We start from the raw sequence: 13002 nt of genomic DNA, 5'->3' as shown, positions 1-13002 counted from the left end.
ATCAATAATATGTATTTTTCTTTATCTAAGAGCAACACTCAACCTTTTGTTTGTTTCAATTATGAAATATTTAAGTATAATAATGAAATTTTGAAATATTCGAATATAAGTAATTGAAAAGTGAAAAACAAAATATTTTCCATTTCTTATTAGATTATATTCTTTAAGTTGTGTACCTACTAGGCACCATTATAAAAGTCACTATGACCACCACCCCAATTTTAAGGATTAATAACACAAAGTTTTTCTTCCAAATTTAAATATTTTTGCTTATATAGGAGCCTCTCTGACTAAAGAAGTGACACTTGTTTAGTTGAACAACTTTATGTTTGACCAAGCTACAAAATTTGGTGAAAAGTGGGGAAATGTAACTTTACAGCTAAAAATAAGTTTTGAAAATTTAAGAAATATATGAAGTTTTGTTACTAAAAAATTTCTAGGAACATTTTCTTGAGTCTATTCTTACATTTTATATAATTAAAATTTTCTAATTAGACCTTGATTGAAAGAAATAATGAAAATATTAACAATGTAACTCTTCTGTATGGGAGATAAGAAAATTTGTTTGTGGTATGTATCTTTAATCATATTGGAAAACAGTAATCACATGTAACTGACAGGGTGAATGTTGAGCTGAACTGGAAGACATCAATCAACAGGGGAAAAATTGTTTTGGACCTCTTCTGTGTGATAAATTGTAATAAGGTATATAAACATAATATATAAAGGGGTGATGGGAAAGACTTCGGAGATTTTACTCATCAGTAAGCTTAAGGATTATAATTAGTTAATTGTTCCTGGTAATTAATACCTATGAAAACGATCCTCTAAATCAATTCTCAGATGGGTTTTTTTTTTTGAATTTCTGTTATTCTTTTCAAAATTAATATTGTGATAGATAATAAATGATGTTATATAAAAGTGGCTATTGATGTTTTTAAAATAAAATTATCTAGGGCTTTGAGGTGAATATTTCTTCAGTTCTGTGTCTTCAAATGTTTTGTCAATGGCTTTTATCCCTTCTTAAAGAGCTCGTTTATCATTAAAAAAAATACTATGTACTTTTTCAGTCTTCATCAGGGGGATGTTACATTTAATTCAGAAATATTCCTTAACGATTATAATAACGTCCAAACGTGTATGGAAGCATTTACACATGCTGCCTTCAAGTCATTGACTCTCTCCAGTTTCAGTGTAAACAAAATTTCCTTATGGAACGGTCAGAAAAATTGTGCAGATACATGTATAAGAACATTGGCCTTATCATGATTTGCTCTTTTTAGGAGCGATTTTTTTTATTTCTAAATTTTTTAATTATTTGTGCATAAATAATTTTAGAGAGTGTTACTTTTATCTATTTGTTATGGTGTTCTGCAGGTTTCATGCATTTCGCTCGACACAGTAAATCGACATTAAGTCATTTTCTGTCTAAATATATTATTTTAAAAGAAATTGATGAATTGGCAATGAAATTCAAACAAACAGAAGCACTGAAAAGGGAGGAGGGGGGGGAGGAGGGGATGTATTTTACGGTCAGAAAAATTGTGCACATACATGTATAAGAACATTGGCCTTATCATGATTTGCTCTTTTTAGGAGCGATTTTTTTAATTTCTAAATTTTTTAATTATTTGTGCATAAATAATTTTAGAGAGTGTTACTTTTATCTATTTGTTATGGTGTTCTGCAGGTTTCATGCATTTCGCTCGACACAGTAAATCGACATTAAGTCATTTTCTGTCTAAATATATTATTTTAAAAGAAATTGATGAATTGGCAATGAAATTCAAACAAACAGAAGCACTGAAAAGGGAGGGGGGGGGGGAGGAGGGGATTTATTTTACGGTCAGAAAAATTGTGCACATACATGTATAAGAACATTGGCCTTATCATGATTTGCTCTTTTTAGGAGCGATTTTTTTAATTTCTAAATTTTTTAATTATTTGTGCATAAATAATTTTAGAGAGTGTTACTTTTATCTATTTGTTATGGTGTTCTGCAGGTTTCATGCATTTCGCTCGACACAGTAAATCGACATTAAGTCATTTTCTGTCTAAATATATTATTTTAAAAGAAATTGATGAATTGGCAATGAAATTCAAACAAACAGAAGCACTGAAAAGGGAGGGGGGGGGGGAGGAGGGGATGTATTTTACGGTCAGAAAAATTGTGCACATACATGTATAAGAACATTGGCCTTATCATGATTTGCTCTTTTTAGGAGCGATTTTTTTTATTTCTAAATTTTTTAATTATTTGTGCATAAATAATTTTAGAGAGTGTTACTTTTATCTATTTGTTATGGTGTTCTGCAGGTTTCATGCATTTCGCTCGACACAGTAAATCGACATTAAGTCATTTTCTGTCTAAATATATTATTTTAAAAGAAATTGATGAATTGGCAATGAAATTCAAACAAACAGAAGCACTGAAAAGGGAGGGGGGGGGGGAGGAGGGGATGTATTTTACGGTCAGAAAAATTGTGCACATACATGTATAAGAACATTGGCCTTATCATGATTTGCTCTTTTTAGGAGCGATTTTTTTTTATTTCTAAATTTTTTAATTATTTGTGCATAAATAATTTTAGAGAGTGTTACTTTTATCTATTTGTTATGGTGTTCTGCAGGTTTCATGCATTTCGCTCGACACAGTAAATCGACATTAAGTCATTTTCTGTCTAAATATATTATTTTAAAAGAAATTGATGAATTGGCAATGAAATTCAAACAAACAGAAGCACTGAAAAGGGAGGGGGGGGGGGGGAGGAGGGGATGTATTTTACGGTCAGAAAAATTGTGCACATACATGTATAAGAACATTGGCCTTATCATGATTTGCTCTTTTTAGGAGCGATTTTTTTTATTTCTAAATTTTTTAATTATTTGTGCATAAATAATTTTAGAGAGTGTTACTTTTATCTATTTGTTATGGTGTTCTGCAGGTTTCATGCATTTCGCTCGACACAGTAAATCGACATTAAGTCATTTTCTGTCTAAATATATTATTTTAAAAGAAATTGATGAATTGGCAATGAAATTCAAACAAACAGAAGCACTGAAAAGGGAGGGGGGGGGGGGGGGAGGAGGGGATGTATTTTACGGTCAGAAAAATTGTGCACATACATGTATAAGAACATTGGCCTTATCATGATTTGCTCTTTTTAGGAGCGATTTTTTTATTTCTAAATTTTTTAATTATTTGTGCATAAATAATTTTAGAGAGTGTTACTTTTATCTATTTGTTATGGTGTTCTGCAGGTTTCATGCATTTCGCTCGACACAGTAAATCGACATTAAGTCATTTTCTGTCTAAATATATTATTTTAAAAGAAATTGATGAATTGGCAATGAAATTCAAACAAACAGAAGCACTGAAAAGGGAGGGGGGGGGAGGAGGGGATGTATTTTACGGTCAGAAAAATTGTGCACATACATGTATAAGAACATTGGCCTTATCATGATTTGCTCTTTTTAGGAGCGATTTTTTTTATTTCTAAATTTTTTAATTATTTGTGCATAAATAATTTTAGAGAGTGTTACTTTTATCTATTTGTTATGGTGTTCTGCAGGTTTCATGCATTTCGCTCGACACAGTAAATCGACATTAAGTCATTTTCTGTCTAAATATATTATTTTAAAAGAAATTGATGAATTGGCAATGAAATTCAAACAAACAGAAGCACTGAAAAGGAAGGGGGGGGGGGGGGGAGGAGGGGATGTATTTTACGGTCAGAAAAATTGTGCACATACATGTATAAGAACATTGGCCTTATCATGATTTGCTCTTTTTAGGAGCGATTTTTTTTATTTCTAAATTTTTTAATTATTTGTGCATAAATAATTTTAGAGAGTGTTACTTTTATCTATTTGTTATGGTGTTCTGCAGGTTTCATGCATTTCGCTCGACACAGTAAATCGACATTAAGTCATTTTCTGTCTAAATATATTATTTTAAAAGAAATTGATGAATTGGCAATGAAATTCAAACAAACAGAAGCACTGAAAAGGGAGGGGGGGAGGAGGGGATGTATTTTACGGTCAGAAAAATTGTGCACATACATGTATAAGAACATTGGCCTTATCATGATTTGCTCTTTTTAGGAGCGATTTTTTTTATTTCTAAATTTTTTAATTATTTGTGCATAAATAATTTTAGAGAGTGTTACTTTTATCTATTTGTTATGGTGTTCTGCAGGTTTCATGCATTTCGCTCGACACAGTAAATCGACATTAAGTCATTTTCTGTCTAAATATATTATTTTAAAAGAAATTGATGAATTGGCAATGAAATTCAAACAAACAGAAGCACTGAAAAGGGAGGGGGGGGGGGAGGAGGGGATGTATTTTACGGTCAGAAAAATTGTGCACATACATGTATAAGAACATTGGCCTTATCATGATTTGCTCTTTATAGGAGCGATTTTTTTTATTTCTAAATTTTTTAATTATTTGTGCATAAATAATTTTAGAGAGTGTTACTTTTATCTATTTGTTATGGTGTTCTGCAGGTTTCATGCATTTCGCTCGACACAGTAAATCGACATTAAGTCATTTTCTGTCTAAATATATTATTTTAAAAGAAATTGATGAATTGGCAATGAAATTCAAACAAACAGAAGCACTGAAAAGGGAGGGGGGAGGAGGGGATGTATTTTACGGTCAGAAAAATTGTGCACATACATGTATAAGAACATTGGCCTTATCATGATTTGCTCTTTTTAGGAGCGATTTTTTTTATTTCTAAATTTTTTAATTATTTGTGCATAAATAATTTTAGAGAGTGTTACTTTTATCTATTTGTTATGGTGTTCTGCAGGTTTCATGCATTTCGCTCGACACAGTAAATCGACATTAAGTCATTTTCTGTCTAAATATATTATTTTAAAAGAAATTGATGAATTGGCAATGAAATTCAAACAAACAGAAGCACTGAAAAGGGAGGGGGGGGAGGAGGGGATGTATTTTACGGTCAGAAAAATTGTGCACATACATGTATAAGAACATTGGCCTTATCATGATTTGCTCTTTTTAGGAGCGATTTTTTTTATTTCTAAATTTTTTAATTATTTGTGCATAAATAATTTTAGAGAGTGTTACTTTTATCTATTTGTTATGGTGTTCTGCAGGTTTCATGCATTTCGCTCGACACAGTAAATCGACATTAAGTCATTTTCTGTCTAAATATATTATTTTAAAAGAAATTGATGAATTGGCAATGAAATTCAAACAAACAGAAGCACTGAAAAGGGAGGGGGGGGGGGAGGAGGGGATGTATTTTACGGTCAGAAAAATTGTGCACATACATGTATAAGAACATTGGCCTTATCATGATTTGCTCTTTTTAGGAGCGATTTTTTTTTATTTCTAAATTTTTTAATTATTTGTGCATAAATAATTTTAGAGAGTGTTACTTTTATCTATTTGTTATGGTGTTCTGCAGGTTTCATGCATTTCGCTCGACACAGTAAATCGACATTAAGTCATTTTCTGTCTAAATATATTATTTTAAAAGAAATTGATGAATTGGCAATGAAATTCAAACAAACAGAAGCACTGAAAAGGGAGGGGGGGGGGGGAGGAGGGGATGTATTTTACGGTCAGAAAAATTGTGCACATACATGTATAAGAACATTGGCCTTATCATGATTTGCTCTTTTTAGGAGCGATTTTTTTTTATTTCTAAATTTTTTAATTATTTGTGCATAAATAATTTTAGAGAGTGTTACTTTTATCTATTTGTTATGGTGTTCTGCAGGTTTCATGCATTTCGCTCGACACAGTAAATCGACATTAAGTCATTTTCTGTCTAAATATATTATTTTAAAAGAAATTGATGAATTGGCAATGAAATTCAAACAAACAGAAGCACTGAAAAGGGAGGGGGGGAGGAGGGGATGTATTTTACGGTCAGAAAAATTGTGCACATACATGTATAAGAACATTGGCCTTATCATGATTTGCTCTTTTTAGGAGCGATTTTTTTAATTTCTAAATTTTTTAATTATTTGTGCATAAATAATTTTAGAGAGTGTTACTTTTATCTATTTGTTATGGTGTTCTGCAGGTTTCATGCATTTCGCTCGACACAGTAAATCGACATTAAGTCATTTTCTGTCTAAATATATTATTTTAAAAGAAATTGATGAATTGGCAATGAAATTCAAACAAACAGAAGCACTGAAAAGGGAGGGGGGGGGAGGAGGGGATGTATTTTACCATGCCAAGAAAAGGTACGCATTCTAGTTTTAGAGCGAACTCAATAAAAGCGGAATTAGCGTTTATCTGTGATTTTTCCCCAGGGAGATGTGCGCGAGGCAATTAATGTCAGCAGTTTTGAGGGAAGGATCTTAAGTTTTACTGGTTTTAAATTAAAGCTAGAATACTTATTATTTAGAAGCCTTTGCACCTCTTTCCCGTCTTGTTTTTATTGAAGGGGGGGATTTTCCATGCAAATCATATGCGGTTAAAAAAAGTAAAATAGAAGAAAAAGAAAGTGAAATAGATTGTAGTAAACTAATTAATTGTTCAGTAAAAATTAGACGCCTTTCAAATCTTTCGGTGTTTCCATATCAAAATAGTTTTTTTCCGAGTATAAATTAACATCCGGCACGATGAACTTGGTTGTTGTGGAAGTCTCGAGGCCTCAAGTCTCGCGCCTTATTAAGGTATCATACCGCTCATTGACCAATGAAAATGAACTTAGTCAATTGTAGTTCCATACATATAAAATAATTCTTTTTTCCTTTTGAATTTTTTTTTATTTCCTTCCAGTCTATTTTTACAATTTTGGTACCTGTGTCTAGTGCATTTTACATATTTTGTAAACAATTAAAGGTTTTTGACAGGAACTATTTTTTTCAGGGCATAGGAGGCTACTTCCTGGAGTAGAAGTTTATTTTTCTTTTACTAAGAAAACGGAAAACTTAGGATCCACCCCCTCAAATCTGCTGCCGTTAATTGTCTCGCCAGCGTTAGGGGAATATGGGTGATTTGCATCAATTACACTTTTATTGACTGTATCGCTGTGGAAAAATGGACGGGATTTCTTGGCATGTGCAATGCATCAATAACCATCCATTTCCTTTTTAATAAAAAATCATTTTGGGTAGGATCGTTTTGTTTTGTGAATTTTGATTGATGCAACACTAAGGAAGATAGTTGCATGAAACATACATATCTTGATCAGGATAGGTCATGTTACATTCTGTCATTGTGAATGAATTAAGTAGTTAACAAAGTTGTAATACGTAGAGCGTATTAACATTTAATAAAAAGAATAAAGAACCCGATTTTTAATGAACGATATAATCTAGAAATCCAAGGGAGCAATGTCAGTCACGTATCTGGCAGAAATCAAGTGTTCAATCTATTGTTTTATTTATAATTAATGTAAACTAGATACCAATATACATTTCTATCAGAAAAATTCACTTGCCCGATCGGACAAGTAAGTTGACAGTTTCACTTGCCCGAACTGAGAATTTACTTGTCCCGGGCAATCGGACAACCGTTAATGTCGATCCCTGTGGCATAACATAGGTTCATCGATTATTTATACTGGAAGTGTTTATTAATTTTTAATGCAATGCATATTACAATATCATGGCTTTTTCATCAGTAAAAGTCTGATTTCCAATCAGAAACCAATATCAAATGTAATCTAAACTGCAATTTATTTTATATTCTCTATTATTCGACTTTGAAAGGAAAGGAAATGTGGCTGCAGTTTACAAGAATGAAATGTATTTATTCTGTTTGTTTCTTTTTTTTCGAATAGGTTGGTTTAAAAAAGGTTAATTACTTTTACACTTATATCAATCCCTCAAATGAATACTCAACGTAAACATATCTAGAAAAAAAGTTGTTTTTATCTCGCAATTAGTGTACTTGTAATCTTAATATACAATGTAATTCAAACTGACAACCTGAAAGCAATCATTTTAAAAGTTCCAAAACTGGGAGGACACATCTTTCAAATGGTGACAGAAATTTATTCCGAGTTCCGTCGAAAGTATGGCAGACGATGGGGTAAATATGAAGGGGAGGACCTCGACAGTCAGAATGGACAGTGTTCGAGGTATATTAGAGAATCGCATTATACAATTAAAGGGCAAAACACAAACCCTATCCTCCTCCTTCCCACAGACTAGAAGTAAAAAAGGAATAACACTACATAAAAGTATGTTATAGCTTCCAGTTGACAAAGTTTGTAACAATATCATTGGTTGTAGGGCTGCGTTTAAGAAATAGGTTTTAATTCCACATCTGGAAATCCAGCTTACACAATTCCATTTTGAACGCTGAAATTCTTCAAAATCACGTTTCAGTTTTTAAATACTTTACATTCCAGTCAACGGGTGTGAATTTGGTTTACCGTACCCATATTGGAATCCAGAATTTCAGAAGTCCTTACCAAGATTTATTGCAGGGTCGAGAATATGATCAAACAATCTCCTCCTACTTTTGGGCCTCACGAAAATATTAACTGCTGTTCAGAACAAACTTTAAACAAAAATATACAGGAAGTGGTGTAAATCAAATCTAGTTCCTCAAAACCCCCCAAAAAACTTTAAGAAATTTTCCCCAAGACCAATAACATTAAAATGCAGAACTTTTCAACGTTTAATACAATTGTTCCTCACAGGAAAGACGAGAGTTTTTGACATCCTAGACAACTGCTTCTTCAATAAAAATGGATTAGGAAATTTTCATACCTTGTGATTGGTTATCTACAAAATTACTGAAGTTGACATAAAGAAGATGCCGAGTTCCTCATTGACAATATCTATGTGGTCTATGAGGACCATGTCTTACAACAGTCTGTTGGAGTTCTAATGGGAACTTATTGTGCTCCTTTCTTATATATATATTAGGGATGTCAACGAGTACCCGGTTAACCGGGTACTCGATCGAACGTCCGAGTATCGAATACTAAAATCGGTACTCGGTTACTCGGATGTATATTTTTTTTTTCATATTTCAAAGTGCATATATTTATTTAAAACTTATCCAAAATGTTATTTAAGTATGCACTGTCCATGTCTTTAGCAGTAATTAGCGTCATACTCCAGTTAATACCCGTTATCGCCTGTGGCTGTGTACATGTAATGATGTATATACAGCAATTACCGTGACCAATCACTTGACACCGTATGTATACAGCTGTTCCCACCTCTTGTGACCCTAATTTTTGAATGGCGTTAATTATTTGTTTTCAAAGAACATCGTTTAATTATGATCTATTAATTATCCTTAGATTATTTATTAGCATGTTACAGTAGCGAAATCGAACATACGTAAATTCAAAAGTGAAGAAATATTTAAAAATAAACGAAGATTAAAAAAATGCAAAAAATCATCTGTGCATAGTAAATTTAGTGTATACGGAGGGAAACAACCATATTTTTAAGGAATCACTGTTTAGTTTGTTTGATATGCCAGAGCATCAACGGCAGTTGGAAATGTGGGATAATTTATGCATGACGGGTGAAGTTGTAAATACTAGTGTCCTGTACAAAATTTAGAATTTTTCAATTTAAATTTGTATATGACAATTAAAAAATTCTAAATTTTGTACAGGACACTAGTTTCAAGAGTTATCACAAAGAAAACATTTGGAAATGTAAATAATATACGACTCGCGATCACGACAACGTCCATTCCCAAAGATATTCTCTTTTACAAGTCTAATTATTACTAAGTTGCGTCCTTCTCTTCCGTTGATCAAATTTTCTTCCTAAACAAAAAACTGTCAAACATTAATTTTGTAGTTATTGGTGTATTAATTGATCATGTCTTTATATTATCAAAATTTGAGTTTGTTTGATACATAAATTAAGTAAAAAAATTCGTTTTCCTTGGGCTCGATGTTTAATATGTACATGGAAAACAACGATGGGGGTATTCAGACCTCTGAACATTCACCAAATTTTTACATGTACTTTTTCCGAGTACCCGGGTACTCGATCGGAAAATCGTCCGAGTAACCGATTATCAAATATTGACCGATTTGACATCCCTAATATATATATATATATATATATATATATATATATATATATATATATATATATATATATATATATATATATTGATTTATTGATGACGTTTTAGTTAATTTAATTCATATGTCAAAGTAATATATCCCAGTAAGCTCAAAATAAGACACCGAATTCTGCCAAATTAGTTTCATAATTGAATGTTTTACTGACTTTAGATGTTAATGATCAACTACTAAACTATATTTTAAACGGGATGACTAAACTATATTTTAAACGGGATGACTTCAGCTTTTCTATCGCCAACTTCCCATATGCATGTAGTAATATTCCATTATCACCAGCATATATTGTTTCAGTCTAAAGGGAATCGGTACACGAGTATATTGTTTGTACAATCAATTTTTAAACCAATGCAGACTACTGACAAATGTTGATCTTACAGGGCTTTTAACAATGTAGTTTTTAGTCAGCATTTTGCAAATTCTATGGTCATTATAATAAGCTTTTTACATAGTCATTCTATGAGTTGTATTCTTTCTGACACACATTTCCCACCAATTGTTAGGTCATTGTTTTTTAACCTCTTTGATTACGGATTATTCCATTTACCTGATCAATACAGAGGACAGGGCTCACCAGTCGACAGGGGTGCTCAGTCCTCCTAGGCACCTGATCAATACAGAGGACAGGGCTCACCAGTAGACAGAGGGTGTTCAGTCCTCCTAGACACCTGATCAATACAGAGGACAGGGCTCACCAGTAGACAGAGGGTGCTCAGTCCTCCTAGACACCTGATCAATACAGAGGACAGGGCTCACCAGTCCACAGGGGGTGCTCAGTCCTCCTAGACACCTGATCAATACAGAGGACAGTGCTCACCAGTCGACAGGGGGTGCTCTGTCCTCCTAGGCACCTGATCAATACAGAAGACAGGGCTCACCAGTAGACAGAGGGTGCTCAGTCCTCCTAGACACCTGATCAATACAGAAGACAGGGCTCACTAGTAGACAGAGGGTGCTCAGTCCTCCTAGACACCTGATCAATACAGAAGACAGGACTCACCAGTAGACAGAGGGTGCTCAGTCCTCCTAGACACCTGATCAATACAGAAGACAGGACTCACCAGTCGAAAGGGGGTGCTCAGTCCTCCTAGACACCTGATCAATACAGAGGACAGGACTCACCAGTCGACAGGGGGTGCTCAGTCCTCCTAGGCACCTGATCAATACAGAGGACAGGGCTCACCAGTAGACAGAGGGTGCTCAGTCCTCCTAGACACCTGATCAATACAGAGGACAGGGCTCACCAGTCCACAGGGGGTGCTCAGTCCTCCTAGGCACCTGATCAATACAGAGGACAGGGCTCACCAGTAGACAGGGAGTGCTCAGTCCTCCTAAACACCTGATCAATACAGAGGACAGGGCTCACCAGTCCACAGGGAGTGCCCAGTCCTCCTAAGCACCCGCTTTCACCTCTGGGGTTTCCAGGGGTTAGTGTTTTTCCCTGTTTGCAATTCATACTCTTTAATGGATTTTTAAGTTTGATCACTGTTTTTATCTTTTTTTTCATTTAAATTATTGTCTTCCCTTCCAATACAGATAAATTCCTCACCAAACTCAGCTTTGTTTTGCTTCTGATGTGAATTGGATATGATCTGATGCATCAAATACCCATTTCTGTCTATTTATCATCAGTCCAACATTTTCATAATCAGACAGCTTTACAGTACATGTATACAATATTAATATAAATTATAAATACATTATAACACTCCACAGATAGTTAATAAAGTACAACAAAATATCATTTTGAGAAATAACTTTTAAAAATATAGAAATACAAGTCTTACTAGAGAGCAAAGGATAAAATATATTCTAAAAAAATTTTTTTAAAATGCAAAACTAAGCATTGTAAGACTGCTAAAAAATGACTGTGGTACTTTAGTTTACCTTCTGTAATACTTCATATCCGTAACAAGTCAACTGAAAGTCACACAGAAAAATATAAAATAAAAAATAAAAGTAAACTTTTGTGAGCAAAATACAAAATCATACTGCTTTGTTGATCGCAAGATTTTTTTTTCATAAAAAATCTAAATCAATAAAAAAAGTTATGATAAGATACTTGTAGCAAGTGAAAGCTTGCAATGATTTTACCTCTTTAAGTAAATACAAAGAAAAAAGGCCAATTTTTCTTTCCTTTCTTTTCAGTTCTTTTAAGTGCTCTGCTGTGAGAAATTTGAAATACTGATAATAAATCAACAATATGATAATTATCATGTTATCCCTTATAACACTTCATAAGAAAATTAACACCTTATTAAGATTAGTACTTTTGATGGAACGTTAACAAAACTATACATGATGGCTTATGAACATGAATAAATTCCTAATAAATATTTCCAGTATATCTTCCACAGTCTGTGAGAAATGATTAAAACAATCTATTAAAGTAAGTGTACAAAAAAGAAAAACTCTCAATTTTAAATGAAATAGTTTAGTACTGGTAACAGAAATAAAGTGGGTTACACTGGTAATGATTATTCAATAATCAATCTTCTGAATAATGTTTAATCTCACAGGCAATGTTTGATAAATACAAATACAAGTTCTGTGTCTCCAGTTGCCAACAAATGCTAGGTATTATATTTACTGGCAGGAAACCTGCTGCCTCTGTTACATGACTTCATGTGTCCTACATTAGTAAATTCAATATTCTGCAGAAATCAGGATTTAGTGCCACTTCTACCTATATAAGCGCAATTTTATATACATTTATCCAAATTCTTGTAATGGACACAATTAAATTACCATTCTAACAACTGCCTGTACGAAATTGTACGCCTGGTAATAACACGTAAACCAGGCGTCATGCTCTGCAAAAACCAGGCGGATTTTGACTCAATACCATATAAGTAAACCAGGCGTCAAATGAGACGGAAACCAGGCGTAAAAAGAGGCGTAATATGCAAATTTTACGCCTCTTCAATAGACCAGGC

The 13002-nt window shown here is 33.2% G+C and overlaps 1 protein-coding gene across 1 annotated transcript in view; it reads right to left on the bottom strand.

The window, feature by feature from the left end:
• The window catches only part of LOC133191138 (proliferation-associated protein 2G4-like), a 146659-nt gene that overhangs the window by 80444 nt on the left and 53213 nt on the right, over positions 1-13002 (bottom strand). The gene's annotated exons all lie outside the window — the stretch shown is intronic.

This window comes from Saccostrea echinata, unplaced genomic scaffold (genome assembly GCF_033153115.1).
Source record: "Saccostrea echinata isolate AGI-Se365-2 ecotype Australia unplaced genomic scaffold, CSIRO_AGI_Sech_v1 ptg000023l, whole genome shotgun sequence".
NCBI classification, from domain to species: Eukaryota; Metazoa; Mollusca; class Bivalvia; order Ostreida; family Ostreidae; genus Saccostrea; species Saccostrea echinata.
Note: the sequence above shows the minus strand (reverse complement) of the source record. Positions and strands in the feature narration are given on the sequence as shown.